At 39.5% G+C, this 22,688-nt stretch overlaps 1 pseudogene; it reads right to left on the bottom strand.

Annotated features, from left to right (window-relative positions):
* Positions 1-22,688, bottom strand: part of LOC126765158 (uncharacterized) — a 44,146-nt pseudogene that overhangs the window by 1,955 nt on the left and 19,503 nt on the right.

Below are 22,688 nucleotides of genomic sequence, written 5' to 3'. Positions count from 1 at the left end.
TTCTATCTTGAGAGATTATTCTTCCTTTTGTTTGTAAAGAAGAATCTCCTAAGTTTATATTTTTCTTTTCAAATGGAAAAGCTGCAGTAAATTTACTATCTGCATTAAATTTTAAATTATTACGAAAGCATTTCTCGTACTGTGTTTCTTTTTTAGTTTTATTAAAATATCTTTCAAGGGATTTTAATTTCCCAAACTTTTTTCGTTGATAATCTAATTTTTTATCTATATGTGTTACAACACCACAATGAGCTAATTTGGGGTTTATGTTGGTTGATCCGTATATCAACCACCCAAACACACTGTTCTGGAGTTTGTAATTCATATTTTCAACAGTTATTTTTTCTTCTTTTATTAAATCAAAAAATATGTCCGCACCTAAAAGTAAGTCAATCTTACCCGGAACATTAAATGAAGGGTCGGCCAGCTTTATATTTTCTGGAATTGTTTTAACTTTTATGTGTTCCGAGGGCACATTGGACACAATCTTTTGTACAACAACGGTGTGTAAATTTGCTTCAAAATGATCTGTTAATGATTTTAAATGAAGATTAACTCTTTCATTTGCATTTGTTCTGTTTTGACCAACTCCTTCAATGGTCATAGATTCTGTTCTGGAAGGAAGTTTTAATTTATTTTTAGTTCTTTGGTTATAAGGTGAACTTGAGACCCACTATCTAATAAAGCACGTGCCTTTATTACTCTTCCATCATGACCTTTTATACCAACAATTGCTGTGGTTAGCAGGACATTTTTAGAATCATTTTTTAATTTCGCATTTTTAGTATTTTTAATCACTGCGCTTTTTGCTTTAACGGATTTGTCTTTGTGGAGCCATAAATGATGGTTTCCTTGACATGTGAGGCAACTATCGCCTTTACAATCTTTTATATTGTGCCCTGTTTTAAGACATTTGGTGCATAATTTGTTTTTAATTACTGCATCCCATTTGTCTTGAGTAGACAGAGCTTTAAATTTATAACAATAAAATATATTGTGTGAATTATTACATCCCATTATGCATTTAAATTCTGCATTTTGAAATTTTGGTGATGTTTTTGAAGCTTGTGCTGCTTCTAGTGCATTCCCTTCATGATTCAGAAACGATTGTAGTGAATTTAAGCTAGGTATTTCCTTAGGATTTTTAAGGGAATTTTCATACCTAAGTCTTAAATTGCTGTCTAATTTTTGCACAAGCGTATAATTTAAAAAAGCTTGCAACAAATTATCTGCAGACAAACTGAGACTTTCCAATGCTTGTGTACTTTCAGAAATTTTTTCTTGAAAATTTCGTACACTAAAAGCAGTCTCAGTCACTACTGGTGCATCTAAAATTTGTTTAAAATAGGTATTTGCGAGTAACCTTTTATTTGTAAATTTTTCGTTAAGAAGGTTCCAGGCAACTGAAAAATTTGTCGAGGTTGAAGGCAAATTTGCAATACAACTTGCAGCCGATCCTCTTAATTTTGTTTTTAAAATGCACATTTTATATGTGTCTGAAACATTTTGAGAGACTACGAGTTGCTCAAACAATTCTTTAAAAGTTTGCCACTGAGCGTAATCTCCTGAAAAGATGGGAATGTCTACTTGAGGCAGCGTAAAATTAGTAGCATTTTTTTTGCTAATGGATTTTAATTTAAGTTTGTAAAATCTATTTCTTAAATCATAGAATTTACTCGTTAACTCATCATTTTCGTGCTGGCTAATAAATTCAAGCACAGTATCACGAGTTTTTTCTCTATACTGTCTAGAGAGACTATTTCGTTTAATTCGCAGTCTTCAATATTCTTTTCTAATTCTGTTAATAAGAATTGAAGCCTGCGAACTAAACCAGGATTTGGAAGGCATTCCATTTTCCTGGGAGCACTATTTTCTTTAATAATAGCGATCAATTCGCTTAACTTGGCGTGCGCTGTCAAATAAAGCGTGCCTACCGAACCTTCTACGTCATTTTTAAAATAATTTTCTTTTTTATTTTTGGGATCTTTGGACAATTCTATATGGTTTCGTTGAAAATCTGCCCATTTTTTGTCCAAACTATCCAGGAGTTTTTCCAAATTTATTAAATCTTCATTTATATCCATACTCATGGACTTAAAATGAAGTTTTTGCAGTTCTTCTGCTAATTTTATTTGGTTCTCCATTTTCCCAAAAATTAAAAAAAAAAAAAATAATATAATAATAAATAATATATACAAATGAATTAAAAAAACTCAAAATGTTCTTACCTTGATTAGAATGTGGATTATTGCCGGAAAAATATGTGCCGCCAATGAACACAACACTCACTTCTCACTTTAATATTATTATATAATATGATATAATTAAAAAATATATATGTATATATGTATATATATATATATATATATTTTTTTTTTTTTTAAAAACGCACTTTTTCACTTCAAGTAAAATATTTTTTTTTTTAACTAACTATCACTTTTACTGCACTCGCGTCTTTCAAAAACTACGGGGTCACCAAATTGTTAAATAATAACGCGAAGGGTTCGGTTATAAAAATTGTACTCAGCTCTGGTTGCCCAGAGCTCCTTTATTTATAAAATTTCTTATCCTAATTTGTGTATGCACCACATGCAGAGTACATACACCAATCTTAATACTAATCTATTGTACATACCGAAGTATGTACACATATCTTAAACATAAGTGTTCTCAACGGCATACACACTATTTCTTATCTTTTAATAGTTTAGGATCATTTCCGTTCCTTTACATCGAGTGCATTAAATATTGCAGTCTCTAATCAATATGCCTGTTCAAATATATTGAACAGGCTTATCTTCGCCAGTGTTGAGGCAGTACAAAGCAATACATAAACAACGCATAGAGATACATATAATACATTTATATGAGGCACGTATGCATTTATATGCAATACGTATGCACTCAACAATTAACAAACAAAGATATTTGCTTAAGATAACATATTGACTTAGGATATGTATTTAGGCAATTGAATACAAATGTGCATGTGCACTTGAAAACAACCCTATACCATGTATCATAAACAATACCCGAAATGCGTATTTGTACATATTTATATTTATGACTATATTTTTATGTGTTAGCGATAATGCATACAAATATTTGACATATGAGATCCGTTTCTATACAGATTTATCTCATTTACAATTGTAGCCGTTAAGAACTGTTCAGAAATCTGAACAGGCTTCCTTCTCGAAATATAAGTTACAGGGGACGGACGGCATTTTTTTGCCCTTCTGCAGCAGAGAGGGAAAGTGCCGCTGCCACATCTTCTTTTGTGGATGAGGGATAACCTTGCGATGATGTATGGGATATAGAATAGTAAAAAGGTCTTCAGGATCTAAATGGTAATGCGAGGGACGGGGCAGATGGGGACCAGTTCCTCATTGAATCGATCTTATAGTGCTCGCAGGTATTGAGGTTGCCCAGGTGAAGCTGCATCACGCGGCGTCAGCATCCTCTGTAATCGCGAGCAGGTTCTCTGCGGATAACCTGGGCATTCTGTTAATACAGGAGCCATGGGTCCACAGAGGAGATGTCAAGGGCCTCAACTTGGACTACAACAAGGTAATCTGAGACCTCTCCAGTGGGAGACCCCGAGCTTGTATAGTAGTTAGGAGGAATATTGATTACTTTTGTATCTCAGAATTCCTAACAAACTGCCACTGGTCCTGGGGTGTGATGCGAACGCGCACAACACTGAATGCACGAGGTGAGTCTCTCCTTGAATTTTTTATTAGTAATAATAATAATAATAAAGTCCTCTCTCGACGAACAAAAACCAAACACTCTAAGTCACTCATAATTCCCGTCCTGCTATATGGTGCAGAGGCTTGGACGATGACAACAACTGATGAGTCGACGTTGCGAGTTTCCGAGAGAAAAGTTCTGCGAAAGATTTATGGTCCTTTGCGCGTTGGCCACGGCGAATATCGGATTCGATGGAACGATGAGCTGTATGAGATATATGACGACATTGACATACTTCAGCGAATTAAAAGATAGCGGTTACGCTGGCTAGGTCATGTTGTCCGAATGGACGAAAACACTGGACGCAATATCCGCCGGGTGAAGCAGAGGAAGGGGAGGGTCTCACAGTGGAGGGTGTCATCAGAACCTTCACTTTCAGACCACAAGATCTTGAGATTCGAGGTAGGGGTGAAGGTCATGCAAATCCCTCCCAAACGTATTCCCAAAAACACAAATTCTTCTACACCAGAGGCATCAAGACTGCACAAAGCTCTGGCTAGGGGGAAGACGAACAGATATCTACTGATTAAAAAATGTGACGGTACTTATACGATTAATGCGGAGGAGAGAGCTATCGCACTCTTGCGAGCGCATTTCCCGGAGACAGTTGAGGAAGACCAGTGTATATCTGTCGCAGAGCATAAGCCGTCTCGCCTAGATTGGGTAGTCGCAAGAAAACGGTTCACTGCGGACTCAGTCAGGTGGGCTATGGCCTCGTTCGCCAAATTCAGGTCCCCGGGAGCGGACGGCATCGTTCCAGCACTTCTGCAACATGAAGAGCAGATTCTACTGCCATATCTTGTTAAGCTGATGAGAGATAGCCTGGTGCTGGCGTATATCCCTGAACCATGGAGGACAGCAAAGGTGATCTTTATACCGAAAGGGAGAAGGAGGGACTACTCACTGGCTAAACCCTTTAGACCGATTAGTCCAACTTTCTTTCTACTAAAAAGTACGGAAGAAAACTTGGGCCACTAAATAAAGTCGAAGGCTCGGATAAAGTCACCCCTGCACGCGAATCAGCATGCTTACAGAGCAGGCAGATCGACTAACACTGCTCTGTACCAGCTAACCTCCGAGATACAGAGCTTGCTGGAAACTGGAGAGGTGACGTTATGCGCCTTCTTAGACATCGAAGGTGCCTTTGACGACACGTCTTACAAGAGCGTGGCAAAGGCACTGGAGAAAAGGAATGTGGTGGCTCCGGTGCGCAGATGGATAGAGGCCGTACTGCGCGCCAGAATAACTGAGACCACAGTAGGAGATACCAGTATTCGTCCAGGCACTACAAGGGGCTGCCCCAGGGAGGAGTTCTATCCCGCCTGCTGTGGAGCCTCGTCGTTGACAAACTACTTGTGTTGCAAACTAACAATGGAATCCGCGCCAAGGATATGCGGACGACATTATTATCTAAGCCAGAAGAAAATTTTAGGGTACTCTCAGCGATATCGTACAAAGGGGACTAGGCCTGGCCAAGGGTTGGTGCAGTAGCGTCGGACTAAACATCAACCCCTTGAAGAAGACCATCGCCCCATTTACGAGGCGGAGGTCTCTGGTTATCTAGAGATAACCAATATTGTCAAATACCTGAGACTCACACTGGTCCAACCATGGTCAAAGCCACAAAGGTACTGATGGTGTGCAATCGACTGCCTGGTAAATCCTGGGGGTGTAAACCAAGGATTATTAGATGTCAAAAAGATATCAATTATCACTTATGGAGCGGTTGCTTGGGCTCTGAAAGTATCACAGGCGTCGGTAGGACTTCAACTATCGAAGCTGCAAAGACTCGCCTGCATCTGTATAACGGGAGCTATGCGCACATGTCCGACAGCGGCACTTGAAGTCTTTCTGAAACTCACCCTGCTACACCTAGTAATTGGTCAAGTCGCCAAACACACTATGCTCCAAATGACAACAGAGGGGACTAGCAAAAGTGAGGTAATCTCTTCCCAACGGATGGAAAAGCTAAATGGCGTCATACCACTGGCTCTTCTCCCTAGGGACAGCATTACTTCACTAGGAAGTTTAACTTCACTAGGAAGTTTAATATCACCCTCAGCAGCAAGGCCGAGTGGAGCGACCCCGGAATTTCGCGCAGGGGTCGCAGGATCACGCGTAAAACTATCCATACCTATATGTAGGTTGCCAAGTATATTCCAAGCAGAGCTATTTGCTACAAGTCGAGTCGAACCTCCAACGCAACTAACGCAATAACGGATAGCCATACTAAGCGATAGCGGCACTCAAAGCGATCTCTTCGAACGAGATAACATTACTATTGGTGCAGGAGTGTATAGAACGACTGAATAGTCTATCAGAATGTAACCAAGTGCACCATATTTGGGTGCCAGGTCACAGAGGTATAGCCGAGAATGAACTGGCTGATGAGCTTGCCCGTTCTGCAGCATCCTTCAACATGGTAGGACTGGAACCTTTCATAGCAGTTGGTCCCCACACCATAGGAGCTGATCCGTAATGATGAAACAGTGGGTAGGGAGAGGCATTGGCAACAACTCCCAGGCATACGCCATGCAAAGTTGCTAATGAATGGTTACAACATCAAAAGGTTTTAATATGTAATCAATCTCACAAGGGAAAAACTCAGGCTACTGGTCGCCTTCTACACTGGCCATTGCAAGCTCAAAAAGCACTTATTTAACATGGGCCTAGCTTCTTGTACAATTTGCTGGCTCTGCGATTTGGAGTCTGAAACTCCAGGACACCTGCTAGTCGGTAGACGCACAGGATTAAGGCCCTTGGATCCATGTTTCCAAATAGGTATCACATCGCCTCAATAGTTGAGACGTTGTGAGTTAAGAGAGGGCACAATATACCCTAAGTCGCGGTGCAATCCTCATTTAATTCTCTATCAATCTATCTATTTATCTATCTATGACGAAAAGAGCGGAGATTTGTTCCTTGAGTTACCTACCAAAAAGTTGAATCGGTGGCATTGAGCCCTCACTCTCTATCTTCGGTGGAATAAGCAAGGGGAACTAACTCTGATTACAGCCATAAAAGCATTCGTGATATGCAAACTCTGTGCTGTGACTGTAAACCAAATATAGTGTGAATGTACACTTCTTCTTCTTCTTAATTGGCGTAGAAACCGCTTACGCGATTATAGCCGAGTTAACAACAGCGCGCCAGTCGTTTTTTTCTTTTCGCTGCGTGGCGCCAATTGGATATTCCAAGCGAAGCCAGGTCCTTCTTCACTTGGTCCTTCCAACAGAGTGGAGGTTTTCCTCTTCCTCTGCTTTACCCGGCGGGTACTGCGTCAAATACTTTCAGAGCTGGAGTGTTTTCGTCTATCCGGACAACATGATCTAGCCAGCGTAGCCGCTGTTTTTTATTCGCTGAACTATGTCAATGTCGTCGTCCTTCCCGATCCTGACGGAGCTTTTCGTGTTGCTCAACGTCAGTTTACGCAGCCGTATTAGTTTTGCGGGGATACCAAATTCAGACATCGTGGCATAAAGGCAGCTCCTTTTCGTGCTGTCGAAAGCAGCTTTGAAATCGACGAAGAGAAGGTGTGTGTCGATTCTCCTTTCACGAGTTTTTCCAAGATTTGGCGCATGGTGAACATCTGGTCGGTTGTTGATTTGCCAGGTTTGAAGCCACACTGATAAGGTCCAATCAGTTTGTTGACGATGGGCTTTAATCTTTCACACAATACGCTCGATAGAACCCTACATGCGATGTTGAGGAGGCTTGTCCCACGGTAGTTGGCGCAGATTGTGGGGTCTCCTTTTTTATGGATTGGCCAGAGCACACTTAAATTCCAATCGTTGGGCATGCTTTCGTCCGACCATATTTTAAAAAGAAGCTGATGCATGCTTCTTATCAGATCTTCGCCGCCGTGTTTGAATAGCTCGGCCGGTAATCCATCGGCCCCCGCCGCTTTGTTGTTCTTCAGGCGGGTAATTGCTATTCGAACTTCTTCATGGTCGGGTAATGGAACGTCTGCTCCATCGTTATCGATTGGGGAATCGGGTTCTCCTTCTCCTGGTGTTGTGCGTTCACTGCCATTCAGCAGGCCGGAAAAGTGTTCCCTCCAAAACCTAAGTGAATGTATACTATGTTCATAAAACCGATTGTTACATATGTAGCGTTTGCATGGGCATAGAAAGCATGGCAGACTTCGGTGGGACTTTAGCTATCGAAACTTCTAAGACTTTTCTACGTTTGCTCGTCGGATGTAATGAATATGTCACCTACGGCAGCACTTGAAGTAATGCTGGAACTCACACCGCTCCACATAATAGGCAATGAATCAGCAAAACACTCCATGCTAAACATGACGTCAACGCGTTATAATCGTGCCTCAAAATATAAAGCCTTCGGTGAACAGACGCGGATACGGAGACTAGTGGGTATGCAATTGGAGGCGTTCTATCACAAATCAGTAAAGAGCTTGAAAAAGTGTAAAAAACAAGAACAAAGAAAAACCAATTTCCGGTACAAAATACAAGAGTTAGCTAGAAATTGTCAAAAGGACCATACAGTGTGCCCTTCACTTCAACAAATAATATTATTATTTTCACAATTAATTGATAATAAAACCATAATTAGGCTGTGTGGTCTTTTTTTGTTTTTTTGCAATATGCGTAACGAATGCCCGTAAACGAGGACGGCGACTCCACAAGAGATGAAGAAGTTACGCGAAATTATGGTACAGTTATTACAAACACGAAACACCCAAAATCACTACACTGACAATTTTCTAACGAACGACGACAGTGAACAGCGTCAACAAACAACAATGTCACAACAAACATTGAAAAAAGGGGCAATATTTCAACGAACGGGAATATGCGACACACATTTGATCTAACCAGTAACGAAAGCGTCACTGTAGAACAATTTATTGACAGAGTTGATAGAATGGTGGAAGCCTATCAATGGGATACAGTCGAAACTCTCTATAATAAATTCTAAGGGCCTAGATAATTACTTTGCTATGACCGCCGTATACTTGGCGAATAAATTGATCATTTCCATAAATTAATGTATGGAACAATCGGGAATTAATTTGGGAAATTTCGGGAAAGCGTTTTTATAATTTGGGAACGAACAGTTAATTAAGAATCATTAAAAACATATTCAACCGTATACTTGGCGAATTTTTGAGGGAATGGCGAAATTTAAATTGCAACAGACGTAAAACCATTTGGGAATTATCAGGAAGTTTTTTTTTTTATTTGGGAAAGCGATGTTATAATAGTAATTATGTATTTAAAAATCTGACACTGGGTCACGTGATGGACTCAACTCTCCTCTCGCTCTAATGAGTAGTGGGGGTATCCAAAGAGGATTTAGGTTATGGAATTTTATCATAGTAGTCAGTTATTTTGGAATAAAGTAAATTTTTCCACTTTTCTTCTTCAATATAATTTTCTAATACATTTAGAGAAGTAATCACAGTACTTGGAACGTTCGTTTTCATTTCCAAATAGGTACGAAAACTTTCAACGGATGAAGAAAGTTATCCATTTGTGGGTAACGCTTTCACAATAATCGCAGATTCTTCTTCGTATTCATCTGAATATGTTAAAAGAGAAATAATAATGTTCATCAGACAATTATTAGCCAAGGATTTTCTTTATTATTGTTTCTTTACCTGAGATAACAGGTGCTCTAAAACTTTCTTGAACTCTTTCAAGGATATCTTCGTCGGAAGGGTTGTCTATAGTAATGACATCACAGTCAAAATTGATGTAGTCTTTAAATGTTGCATTAATATTAGCAACTGTTTTAAATGAAAACTCTAAAAAGGCGAAGTGGGATAGGTGTAGATAGTTTTCTTCGTGCCGAGGCATACTGTTGTTTGTTTTGGTGCTCACTTTTACAAATCCTGCTTTTCTAAAACAGTTTGCAATTGTCTTTGATTTTACATTGACGTCCAACACATTGCTTAAGTTTCATATGGCATTCAGCAAATTTATGCGCGTGGGAGGTTTTTCTGCTCCATTTGTGACAAAATATTTGTCAAAATGCGTTTCCTGTAATGCGTTTTAATGTTATAAATTATCCATTGGCTGAAGTAACGAAGTCATGTTGGGTGGGAAATAAGCAATTTCATTATTTTTCAATTGGTCCTCTACATCCCTAGGGTGCGCAGCGCAGTTGTCAACAAAGAGCAAAACATTTCTTTGTTGAGAAGCAAACTTTCGGTCCAATTTTAAGAGCCATTTCAAAATCTTGCTTGTCATCCATGCTTTCGTATTAAATTCATAATCCACGTCTAGAGATTTGATTCCTTTGAAGCGTCTTCGATTCTTGACCTTTTCTATGATAAGCAATTTAACTTTCTCCAATCCGATCTTATTACATGCCACCATAACAGTAATCCTCTCTTTGCTGTTTTCCCTCCCAAAGCACTTCTCATTTTTAAACGCCATCCTTTTATTTGGTAAATACTTAAAAAACAAATCCGTCTCATCGGCATTAAAGATGTCGTGTTCGTCATATTTTTGGCGGCAGCACTTTCACCACACAATGTTTTTTGAACAATGTCGTGACGATTTTTAAATTTTTCAAGCCAACCTATATTTGCTTCAAATTCTCCGTGGCCCAATGCTTCAGCGAATTGTTTTGCTTTTTATGTCAGTATTGGTCCAGACAGAGGAAGATTCTTACCACCGGCGGCGTATACCCATTTCAGCATTGCTACGTCAATACCCTCAGAGGTACAAGTTCGAAACTTCTTGCGTTTAATACTGTATGCATTATCTGTGACACTAATCCATTTATACGCTATTAACAAGTGCTGATAGCTAATTCAACAAGCAACCCAAAATAAATTGTACCAGCATTTAACGAATTAGAAACCGTGTTATCATCGAAACCAACAATGGTGAACTACCGCATCGATACCAAGCAAGAACTACGTACAAACGCGAGCGCTATCGGCCTAGCAAGCATTTTATTGCAAGCCGAGAGTGGACTCTGCACCTGATATTATATTTTAGTCACTCCACTACGAACAACGAAAAACGTTTCCACAGCTATGAGCTTGAAACGCTAGCGATCATGGATTGGTTCAAATACTACGTCAACGGAAAGAAAATTAGAGTTATCGCCGATTGCAACGATCTACGTATTACCATGGAGAAACGAGAGCTCATGCCACGAATTAATCGATAGTTGTTGAGAATTTAAGAACCGGATGTTGAAATTTTACATCGACCATGTTCCCATATGGCGTATATCGTTGCACTGAGTCCCGCACCTTATGAAGAACCACACGCTAGATACTGCTGATCTCAAAATCTCCAAGATATTCATTGGCACAGCAGTATTCAACTACAGGACGAGAAGCTTAGGAACATCGTTAGCGCCAACTATATCTTAAACTGAGACGTCTAGGGGAGTTTTAGAATTTGATAGTTGTCGGAATTAGAATTGAAACCGATCAAAAAAAGTAGTAGGTGTCACGAATTCAGATATTATTGGTTTGATATTCGAAACAGAATTCGGTTTTGGGTGTCACGGAAACCAATTTTATCGGTTTTGCTATCAGAAACAAAGCAAGAAGATAGGCGCTCACAGATTTGAAATGTAAGTTAAGAAATCAAGTTATTTTATTATTATAATACGAATTAATTTATCTTAATTTCTATAGGGGAAAACATAAGTATAAAACACGAAATATCTTAATTATTGAGCTTTTGGAAAAAGAATCCGGATATTTAAAGATATTAGATTTACAAAACGTAATAAACGTAATAAGCGTCTTTATTCATTCAATAAATGGAGTTCCACAAGGCCTAGTCCTAGTCCCGCTGCTGTAGAATATCTTATATGATGGAGTGCTGCGCCTCCCACTACCCAAGCAGGTGCAAATAATTGGATACGCGGATGACATCGCGGTGACTATGGTAGCAAAAGAAATTCACGAAATAGAGCGTCTGTGCAATCATGCAGCGGAAAAAATCAAAGAATGGCTTATGGTGACAAAGCTTCAACTAGCTGGCCAAAAGACAGAAGCAGTACTAATCACAAGCAGGAAGAAACTAGAGGTCGCTACACTCAATATTGATGGATATACCATTACCACACAGCAATCTTTGAGATATCTAGAAGTGATGATAGGCTCGAGGTTAACATTGGTGCACCAAGTCAAAATAGACGAGTCCTCTTGGTCAAAGTGAGTCAGTCTATACTTGTGTATGCTGCATCCATTTGGGGGATAGCGCTACAGCGGAAAACATACGCAGAAAAGCCGAGATCAATAGTACGACTGAATGCAATCAGAGTTGCATGTGCCTACCGCACTGTATCACATCAGGCGGCTGGAGTCATATCAGGCCTCATGCCACCAGACATAATGGCCGTGGAAATTAAGCGAGTATTCGACAAAACGAAAAGCACTGGCGCTCGCTTAACGAATGAAGAGAGGAAGCAGGAAAGACAAAGGAGACTAAACGAATGGCAGAAACGATGGGACGAAGCAACTACGGGGAGATGGACGCACAGGCTTATTAGAAGCATACAACCATGTATAGAACGGAAACACGGGAAAACTGACTTTTACCTTACACAGTTTTTAAGTCATGGATGTTATAGAGAATATATATACAAATACGGACATGATGGCGAAACAAATTGCTCAGCAACAGCAATGAAAAAGCTTTACATATCTTTTCCTGTCCAAAATATGAAAAAGAAAGACTAGAAATAGAGAATGTGATAAACGATCGCGTGACACCGGAGAATATAGTGCCTTATATGATCGAATCGAAGGCGGTCTGGGACAGAATGAGAGCGTGGGCAGCTATAGCTATGCACGAGTTAAGAAAGAAAGAAAGGCAACGCAGCGAAAACAGAAGGATTAATCGGATTTAGAGCGAAAATGTGTGAATGAAGAGCCGAATGGCTAAGCTTGGTTCCACGATGTAATGCCTAACGGCAGTTATAAGCAAAGACGACGAGATAAGCAAAGACGACGGAGTTCAGGGTTTAGTACGTAGGCGTACTGTGTCGCAAGTCCTGTTGGGGCATACGGCCAATACGAATCGTGCATATCGTCCGGAAAAATGACGATATCTCTGAAGAGTCCCCCTCCGAAAAAAAAAAAAAAATTCAATAAATGTTATCTCTTTAACTTTTTCTTTAATTCGGAACTCATTAAAAACTTTAATAGGATTGCTTCAAAATGTATTCATTTGCAAGTTTTGTCACATTAGTAAACAGTTGATTCGAAAATTGATTCTGCGTATATTCGAAAAGACGAAAATCCGAACAGATTCTGTGACACCATTGAAAACCATAATTGGTTTGCAATTCTGACAGCTAAGCGATTCTGTCCTGGATTCCACAACACCCCTGATTATGGGTAGTTCCAGATACTTGACGAATTCACGATATGGCAGGTTATATGAGCGTTTTCAAGACGACAAGATGAATATTCATTCTGTTCTGGTTTCCCCCAATGCGCAGTTACGTGAAGAGTAATATTAACTCATGTGTGAGTTGTGTTTGAATAAAACTTCAGACGGACGACGAAAACGTTAAGCCAACACCATTTACTTCAATTCTCATATGGTAGACCATTTGGGTCAGTTTCCAAAAGTTCGAAATGCAACGATCATGTATTGGAATTCGTTGACTCTTTTACCAAACCGCAAAAAACCTTGTAATCCAGGTGTCGAATCGTTACACCCGTGCACGGATTGGCAAACATACAAAAGAAAATTATGTGATACGTCAATCGTATGCCGTGATTGGAAATAGACAGGAGGTAGCAAACCGCCTCACCGTAATCGACCAAAAATAAATAAAGTATTTTTTAATCAAAAAAATTTTAAAATGTATATGTATATCCTTAACTTGTAAATCGTTTTATTTTTAATGCTAACTGAAATACAAAAAATTTCTTCACATAAATAATTCAATATTTAATGAGATATTCCGTTCTGTTTACTTACTTCGATTTAGCCACCACTCACCTTGGAACTCGACACTGGTTATTTCACCGGTAATATTCAATTACAAAAAAATACACAAATTTCGCTTGGTTCAATATCGACGTAAGAAAAAGGGGAGATCGTTCTCAGGAGCGGTCGCTTTTGATGGTTGGGTAGTGTAGAGTTGTGGTGTGATATCTGCATGTGTGGTATATATTCGTGTGTAGTAGTGTGTGGTGTCTTCATTTGGAATGTCTGCATGTGTGGTGTCTTCAGATGTGGATCGTGTTGTCGTGTGGTCGTTCAGTGCCGTGTGGAGAAGGGAGAACTAACTCATCTAGCCATCCCGGCCCCCCTAGGCGAATATTAGCCTAGCAGTCGCTGTAGTTGCTGAAGCGTGGCGACAACGCTGCTAGGGCCAGTGGAGCGGCGTGGTGTGCAGTGCTGCCGGCGCCACGGGGACGCTTCATTTCGCCTTGTTCTGGACGTTGGAGGGGCAACTAGCCTTCGGTGCCGACTGGGCTGCTGCGATCGGTTCGTGGCAAGCTGTAGCCGGTGTGGGCGCCGACATAGGGGACATCGTCTGTGCTGAGGTTCCGCAGGTGCTGAGGATGGTGCTGAGGACGGTGGTAGTGGTCGAGTGCCACTACGAGGAGCAGTTGCAGTGGCGGTTGCCGCTGGGGTTCGTGGCGCTGGAGTTGCCCCAGGGCGTGGCACGGTTATCGTTGACCTCACCGTTCGCGTTGGCACTGCTGGCATATCCACATCCATTGTAATCTGTGTGGGAGGAGTAATGTGGTTATAAATGTGTGTCATTAAAATGTATATGGCGATTGTGCCAAGTTATGGGGCATGAAAGGGTCGTCACGTAGATCGACCATGACGTTAGGTTTCGAATTAGTTTCAACGAGTTTTATACTTGCGGGTTTGTTACGTCGGGTTTTTGGTTATTTTATTTGCGTTACGGTAGTATCGGCTGATTTTTCATTATTTGCGGTTTCGTTTTTGTGTGGTAGAAAACATAGTTTCACGAGCGGTCTTGTTAATATACCGCTTTGAGTGCGGAGATCAACGGCTCGTACATGACCGTCGGAACCGTAGTGTAGTTTTTCTATGCGGCCAAGCCGCCATTCGGTGGGGGGTAGACAGTCATCATGGATGATGACACAATCTCCAAGCTTTGGCGCCTTTTCTGGACTTTTCCAACTATACCTTTTATGAACGTCCTTTATATATTCTTCCTTCCATCGGCGGCTGAAATCGTGATGGAGAATTTTTATTCTCTCCCATTGATAGAATAAGGATAGGATCAATGGGTTTTGATTCTCTTTATAATGAGATATCGCGGCTGAAGTAGCGCATTTGAGTGGATGCGATTAGTGCGACCTTTGCCTTTTGGAGTTCTAGGTGCGTTAATGTATCGCATTGGTTAGATTCTGGGTGAATTTCCTTAATTTTATTTTTGAGTCGTCATCTACGAACTTTAGCATGTAAGCGATAACCCGAAGGGCACGAGGGAACGATGAAAATCGTTCAAGGATGTCATTATCATCCAATGTTGCGTGAAAGTAGTCGATTTTTCGACTTTCTGGGGCAATTATATTGCGCATGGGCGATTTTGGCCAAGAATCGGGAGATTCTGTTAACCATCGGGGCCCTTCCACCAGAGGGTGGTGGCGGCAAGGTGCAGTGGCTTGCACCCTCTTGTACCTAAATCTGCAGAATTGTCAGCACTGGCTACGTGTCGCCAAGTGGCTGACCCCACTAGGTCAAGTATTTGTGACGTACGACTAGAAATGTACGTTTTCCATGCGTGAGGTGGTTTTTCCAACCAGGCTACAACTATTTCAGAATCGGACCAGAGATGCAATCTGTATCTCTTCATGTTTGAGTGGGTATGCACCATGAAAACCAATTTTGCGAGTAGTAGGGCGCCACAGAGCTCAAGTCGAGGTAGACTTAGCGTTTTTAGAGGAGCCACCTTAGCCTTAGCTACTAATAAGTGGCTTGTGGTCGCGTTATCGCTTTGTGTGCGCACATATATAGTGGCACAGTATGCCTTCTCAGAGGCGTCACAGAAGCCGTGTAATTCGACTTTGTGTTCGGGGGAATAGTTTACCGACCGTGGGATTTGTATCTGTGAGATATCGTTAGATTGCTCGCGAACTGTGACCACTTTTCTAAACGAAGTGGTTTTACTTGTTCGTCCCAGTCGGTCCCATCTAGCTATAATTCTTGTATCAAGATTTTCGCTTGAATCGAAAAGTTTCGCCACAGAGGATAGAATTTGGCGTTTTGTAATGGCGGATAATGCAGATATTGACTCGGTAGTGTATGAAAACTGGTCAGATATCGCATTCCTTTGAACCCCCAGAGTCTTTGTTGTACTTTCCTTTTCGAATTTAAGGAAATTAGTGTCCAACAAGTTTTCTTTCGGTATATGTTTTACTACATCTGAATGATTTGCAGTAATCTTTTTCAGTGGAAACCCTGCGGTTTTGAGGGCTCTTATATCCTGTGATAAGGATTCGTATGCTTGTGGAAGACTGTGACTTCCAGACAAAATGTCGTCAACATACGTTTGCGTTTTTAACACCTGGGTTGCCAGAGGGAATTCTGACTTGGTGTTTTCTGCCAATTCGTGCAGTGTCCGAATGGCTAAGTATGGGGCACAGTTGACGCCAAAGGTAACTGTTTTTAACTTAAAGTCGAGTAGTGGACTAGTGGGGGATTTTCTGAAAATAATTCTATGAAAATCTTGATCGTCTTTATGTACGACTTTTTGTCTAAATATTTTCTCGACGTCCCCGTAGAAGACGTATTTGAGGATACGCCAATTTAAGATAAGCAGCATTAGGTCTGGCTGAAGCGTGGGTCAATAAAACGAATAGTATTTACTTTGTATAATTTTTTCGCCAGCGCTGACTTCCTCCATATGGTCTAAATGGAGGTATTCTTCTACGACCCTATCATATTTTGGTTTCAGTTCGCCTTTTTTAAGTAAGTTTTTTTTTTCATACTTAAAAACTGTTGGATAGCAGAGGTGCGGGAATGACCTAAGGCGAGTGTGCGGGGAAATTCCGGCTTTAGTGGTAGTCGTACGACGTAACGGCCATCATCCGATCGAGTAGTTGTGGTTTTGTAAGAATTCTCACAATAGCGATCTTTAGGGGTTGTGATTGATACGCGGGGGAGTTCTTCTAACTCCCAAAATTTTCTTAATTGCGATTTGAGGTGTTCGTTGGAGATTTCCTAAACATGAGTTGTCATCGTGGCAACTGGTTCCGCAACTCGTCCACTTAGGACCCATCCCAAAATGGTATTTTGCGTCAGAAGTGTTTTTGTAATTTTCTCAATATTCGAGTATTATCTGTGGTATGAGATCGCTGCCTAATAGAAGATCTATTTGAGCGGGAGTGTTGCAGTTGGGGTCTGCTAACTTAAGTTGTGAAACCTTTTGCCAATGCTTACTATTTATATGATAACTTGGAAGGATGTTTGTTAATTTCGGAAAGACAATAGCTTCTGCTTGTTTGCGCTTATCCGCTTTGGAGGAAACGAGAGTAATGGGGCAGATTTTATTTGAGTTTTGAACAACTCTTCCGCCCATTCCCGTGATTTCAAAATTGGCCAGTATTGTAGGCAGTTGTAGCCTATTTTGTGCCCTAGACGCAATAAATGATCGTTGTGATCCTTGGTCTATTAAGGCCCTGAGTTTAAACAGTTCTAATCGGTGTTCGATGGAGACGACTGCTGTAGGTAGTAGTACTCTACTGTGGTTTTCGCTATGTAGCGTTTGGGTTTTTAACGCCTCTGAGCAGCATAGAGCTTCTTAGCAGTTTTCAGAATTTGTTGTTGCAACTAAACCTGTTGTTCTTTTTATGTTTGCGCTGTTTGGGGTGAGCTGGAAAATTGGTAATGTGTAACATCGAATGATGTCGATTATGGCAATAAACGCAATTAAACTTGCTTTCGCAATCTTTAAGCATGTGTTAAATGAATTTAGAGTATGATATGTCTTTCCCCCTTTTTTGTTTCGTAGCACCTTGCTTCGAGCGTGTAGCTTCTGCAGGTGTACATGGACTTTTTTCGTCAGAAATCATCTTTGGGACTTTTAGTAACTGACTTGGTTTAGATTCTTTTGAGTTAGCGCTCATTTAAAAAATGTGACGAACAGAAAAAAAAATTTCAATAAAAACTCGATTGGTATTATAAAGTTGTAGATGTAATATTTCGAAAAGAAGACTCTTTTGTAAGTAAGAATTTCCACGAAAATCGATAAACAGGTAAATTTTTATATGCTGAAATTATTGAATTGAATTTTAGCACAGATTGCGTATTTGTATGTAGATGTAACATTTCAAAAAGAAGACTCTTTTGTAAGTAAGAGTTTCAAAGAAAATCGATAAAACAGATTTTTTTTTTATATACTGAAATTATTGAATTCAATTTCACCACAGATTTCGTATATCCAAGTATGCATGTTCAGACGAGAACTCTTTTTGTGACTAAGAGTTTTGAATTAAATTAAAGAACCAAAAACGCTTTTAATTGCCGCGTATAATTGTGCGTATGTGTAACCGACAACTCTTTTAAGTTAAATAAAAGTTGTTTTATTTTTGTTTCGAATTATGTAATTCCATAATATTCAATTTAATTTTATTTAAATTTTTGTTATTAACCGCAAAAACAAATAATTTTTTTGTAAATATTTGCATATGTATGTATATAAGTTATCACAGCTAGATGTACAACAACAAAGTCGTCGTTGCTAGCAAAATATACTGATATTACTCAATTCAGCAATATTCTGTAAATATACAATATCATTGCTCAATTTCCAAAATTTGCAACAACAGCACATTTCGTCGACACTAAACCAGAACGGAAGCCGTGCCGCCGCAATGTAAGCCGTTTCTCGACCAAACTTAGGTTAGCTGTTTGTTTTGAATAAAGAAATCCGAGTTCGACTTCACCATTCAAAACAGCGTGTTGTTAATCATCTGGTGGCAACCATTAACTGGCGCCCGAGAACTTTAAAAAACTTGAAGTTGCCTACACCAAAAGTATTAAAGTGAATCTGTACGCACAAATATCATTATCCAGAAGGAAAAACGACGGAATTTAATTTTTAAAGAAAGTTCAGTCGAGTTTGACATAAGTCATTAAAAACAGTATTTAAAACCTTGTTCGGAAATTTAATTACAAGTGTACGCAAAAAACGCCGCAAAAACAAAAAAAAGCGCGTCAAGTGTCGTGACATATCTTAAGATTTGTTAAACAATAAAGCTAAGTGTTTGACAAATCAAATTAAAAATACTTATAAAGTGAGCAACTGAAACAAGAAGCCGCCAAATCAACGCCAGGAGTGACGTTATCCACCCCCCAGTAGAGGACTAACGCTTTAAACAGGACCAAGTGGACCGTCCAAAGAGAATGACAAAGTTGAAGCTGATACTCCTGTAAGTTAATATTAAGCTTACATAAAAATTATAACTACCCGATATATTAAAAATATTGCATTGCAATAAATATCGGTCAAATAAATTTTAAGTATTATAATAAGTACTCGATATATAAAAAATCTAAAAAATTGTTAACAGCAATAAATATATATAAAGTATCATATTGTTAAAGCAATAAATAGTCGAAATTGTAAATCATAGTAATGGAGCAAATTCAAGAAGCTATTACACACCTAACAGGTGCTGTTAATGCACAAATAGAACAATCAAAAATATTGAGCAATAGGATAAATCAGTTAGAAAGTAGAATTAGTCCCCATAACGAAAGTTCTATTTCAAATAACCATATTCACTTAACTGAGTCAGACTTAATAGAAATTAGCAGATTACCTGACAGCCTGAAGAACCTCCCAACATTCGAAGGAGATCCGATCCAATTCATATCCTGGATCCACAACATCGAATCTGTTTTGCAGGACTACGAAGTAGTCAGAACAAAGCCACTGTATAGAGCCATCCTACGACATATGAGGCAGAAAATTACAGGCCCTGCAGATACGGCCTTAATCTCATACAACATATTCAATGATGATTGGGGAACAATCAAAAATTGTTTGCCACTACACTATGCAGACAAACGCGACCTTAGGACTCTAGAACACGAACTAGGAACCTTATCTCAAAAACACTTCAGCGTAGAGAAATTCTGCGCAAGAGTCAATCACTAACTATCGCTGATAGTAAGGCCATCCAATTACTCTTCAAATATCCCTAGGACATCCCAAAAACTATTTAATGTCCAAACAGAGGACGAGGAAATAAATTTTATGACAGACGCCTGTCTACCCTGCCCTATTTAGAACCAACTTTAAACAACGGGGATATCACAAAGTTCCTTGTAGATACGGGAGCTAATAAAAACTTTGTCTCCGAAAAACTTTCAAAAAATTCAAAGAAACTTGAGTGTCTCTTTAAGGTTCACTCAGTCACAGGTCAAGTAAATATAACCCATAAACTACGTGGACCATTCTTCGGACGTATAGGTATTACAAATAATTTTGATTTCTTTACATAACCCAATTTAAAATCCTTTGGTGGAATCATTGGCGATGATACCTTCAAAGAATTCGGAGCAATCATAAATAGAAACAAGTAAGGAAGGACTAAGTTCGGGTGTCACCAAACATTTTATACTCTCGCACGATAAAGTGATTATCGAGATTTCATTATCCGTCATTTACATATTTTTCAAATACCGTATTTGTGTAAAGTTTTATTCCGCTATCATCATTGGTTCCTAATGTATATATGTATGTACATATGTATTATACAGAGAAGGCATCGGATGGAATTCAAAATAGCGTTATATTGGAAGAAGGCGTGGTTGTGAACCGATTTCACCCATATTTTGTACATATCATCAGGGTGTTAAGAAAATATTACATACCGAATTTCATTGAAATTGGTGGAGTAGTTCCCGAGATATGGTTTTTGGTCCATAAGTGGGCTACGCCACCCCCATTTTCAATTAAAAAAAAAAGCCTGGGTGCAGCTTCCTTTTGCCATTTCTTCCGTAAAATTTAGTGTTTCTGACGTTTTTTATTAGTCGGTTAACGCACTTTTAGTGGTTTTCAACATAACCTTTGTATGGGAGGTGGGCGTGGTTATTTTCCGATTTCTTCCATTTTTGAACTGTATATGGAAATGCCTGAAGGAAACGACTTTATAGAGTTTGGTTGACATAGCTATAGTACTTTCTGAGATATGTACAAAAAACTTAGTAGGGGGCGGGGCCACGCCCACTTTTCCAAAAAAATTGCGTCCAAACATGCCCCTCCCTAATGCAATCCTTTGTGCCAAATTTCACTTTAATATCCTTATTTATGGCTTAGTTATGACACTTTATAGGTTTCCGGTTTCCGCCATTTTGTGGACGTGGCAGTAGGCCAATTTTGCCCATCTTCGAACTTAACCTTCTTATGGAGCCAAGGAATACGTGTACCAAGTTTCATCATGATATCTTAATTTTTACTCAAGTTACAGCTTGCACGGACGGACGGACGGACGGACAGACGGACGGACAGACGGACGGACAGACGGACGGACAGACGGACGGACGGACAGACAGACATCCGGATTTCAACTCTACTCGTCACCCTGATCACTTTGGTATATATAACCCTATATCTGACTCTTTTAGTTTTAGGACTTACAAACAACCGTTATGTGAACAAAACTATAATACTCTCCTTAGTAACTTTGTTGCGAGAGTATAAAAATGACACAATAACCCTCAAGGATGTGGTACTGCCACTAAAACAAAATATCTCTAAACAAATAAATAATATTCGAGAAAACCCCTATGAACATGAAGTTAAGGAAATGATAAATAAGTATTCGGAACTTTTCGGACCAGTCTCCGACAGTGGGACAATCGACACAACTGTATTAGCAGAAATTAGAACAACAAGTGAAGAACCGATATATATAAAATCATATCCTTACTCAACAAACCTACGGGGCGAAGTAGAAAAACAAGTAAAAGAACTTCTAAACAATGGTAAATATGAATTTACTAGGTTGCCATTCGGTCTTAAAAATGCCCCTTCCATTTTTCAGAGAATGATCAATGATGTTCTCAAAACGCTTATAGGAAAAGCCTGCTACGTTTATATCGATGGCATTATAATAATGGGAAAAACTAAAGAGGAACACTAACGAAATATTGAAGATGTGTTCATGCTTTTGTACAAATCAAATTTAAAAGTCAATCTGGAAAAATCCTAATTTTTTAGAACCGAAGTAAATTTTCTAGGTCATATCGTTACCGGCGAAGGTATTTTGCCAGATCTTGACAAAATATCCGCTATTAAAAAAATTCCCGCACCTGCTAACCTTAAGGAATTAAAAGTTTCATCATGATATCTTAATTTTTACTCAAGTTACAGCTTGCACGGACGGACGGACGGACGACGGACGGACGGACAGACGGACGGACAGACGGACGGACGGACAGACAGACATCCGGATTTCAACTCTACTCGTCACCCTGATCACTTTGGTATATATAACCCTATATCTGACTCTTTTAGTTTTAGGACTTACAAACAACCGTTATGTGAACAAAACTATAATACTCTCCTTAGTAACTTTGTTGCGAGAGTATAAAAATGACACAATAACCCTCAAGGATGTGGTACTGCCACTAAAACAAAATATCTCTAAACAAATAAATAATATTCGAGAAAACCCCTATGAACATGAAGTTAAGGAAATGATAAATAAGTATTCGGAACTTTTCGGACCAGTCTCCGACAGTGGGACAATCGACACAACTGTATTAGCAGAAATTAGAACAACAAGTGAAGAACCGATATATATAAAATCATATCCTTACTCAACAAACCTACGGGGCGAAGTAGAAAAACAAGTAAAAGAACTTCTAAACAATGGTAAATATGAATTTACTATTACTAGGTTGCCATTCGGTCTTAAAAATGCCCCTTCCATTTTTCAGAGAATGATCAATGATGTTCTCAAAACGCTTATAGGAAAAGCC

This window comes from Bactrocera neohumeralis, unplaced genomic scaffold (genome assembly GCF_024586455.1).
Source record: "Bactrocera neohumeralis isolate Rockhampton unplaced genomic scaffold, APGP_CSIRO_Bneo_wtdbg2-racon-allhic-juicebox.fasta_v2 cluster10, whole genome shotgun sequence".
Taxonomy (NCBI): Eukaryota; Metazoa; Arthropoda; class Insecta; order Diptera; family Tephritidae; genus Bactrocera; species Bactrocera neohumeralis.
This window is presented reverse-complemented; position numbering and strand designations above follow the sequence as displayed.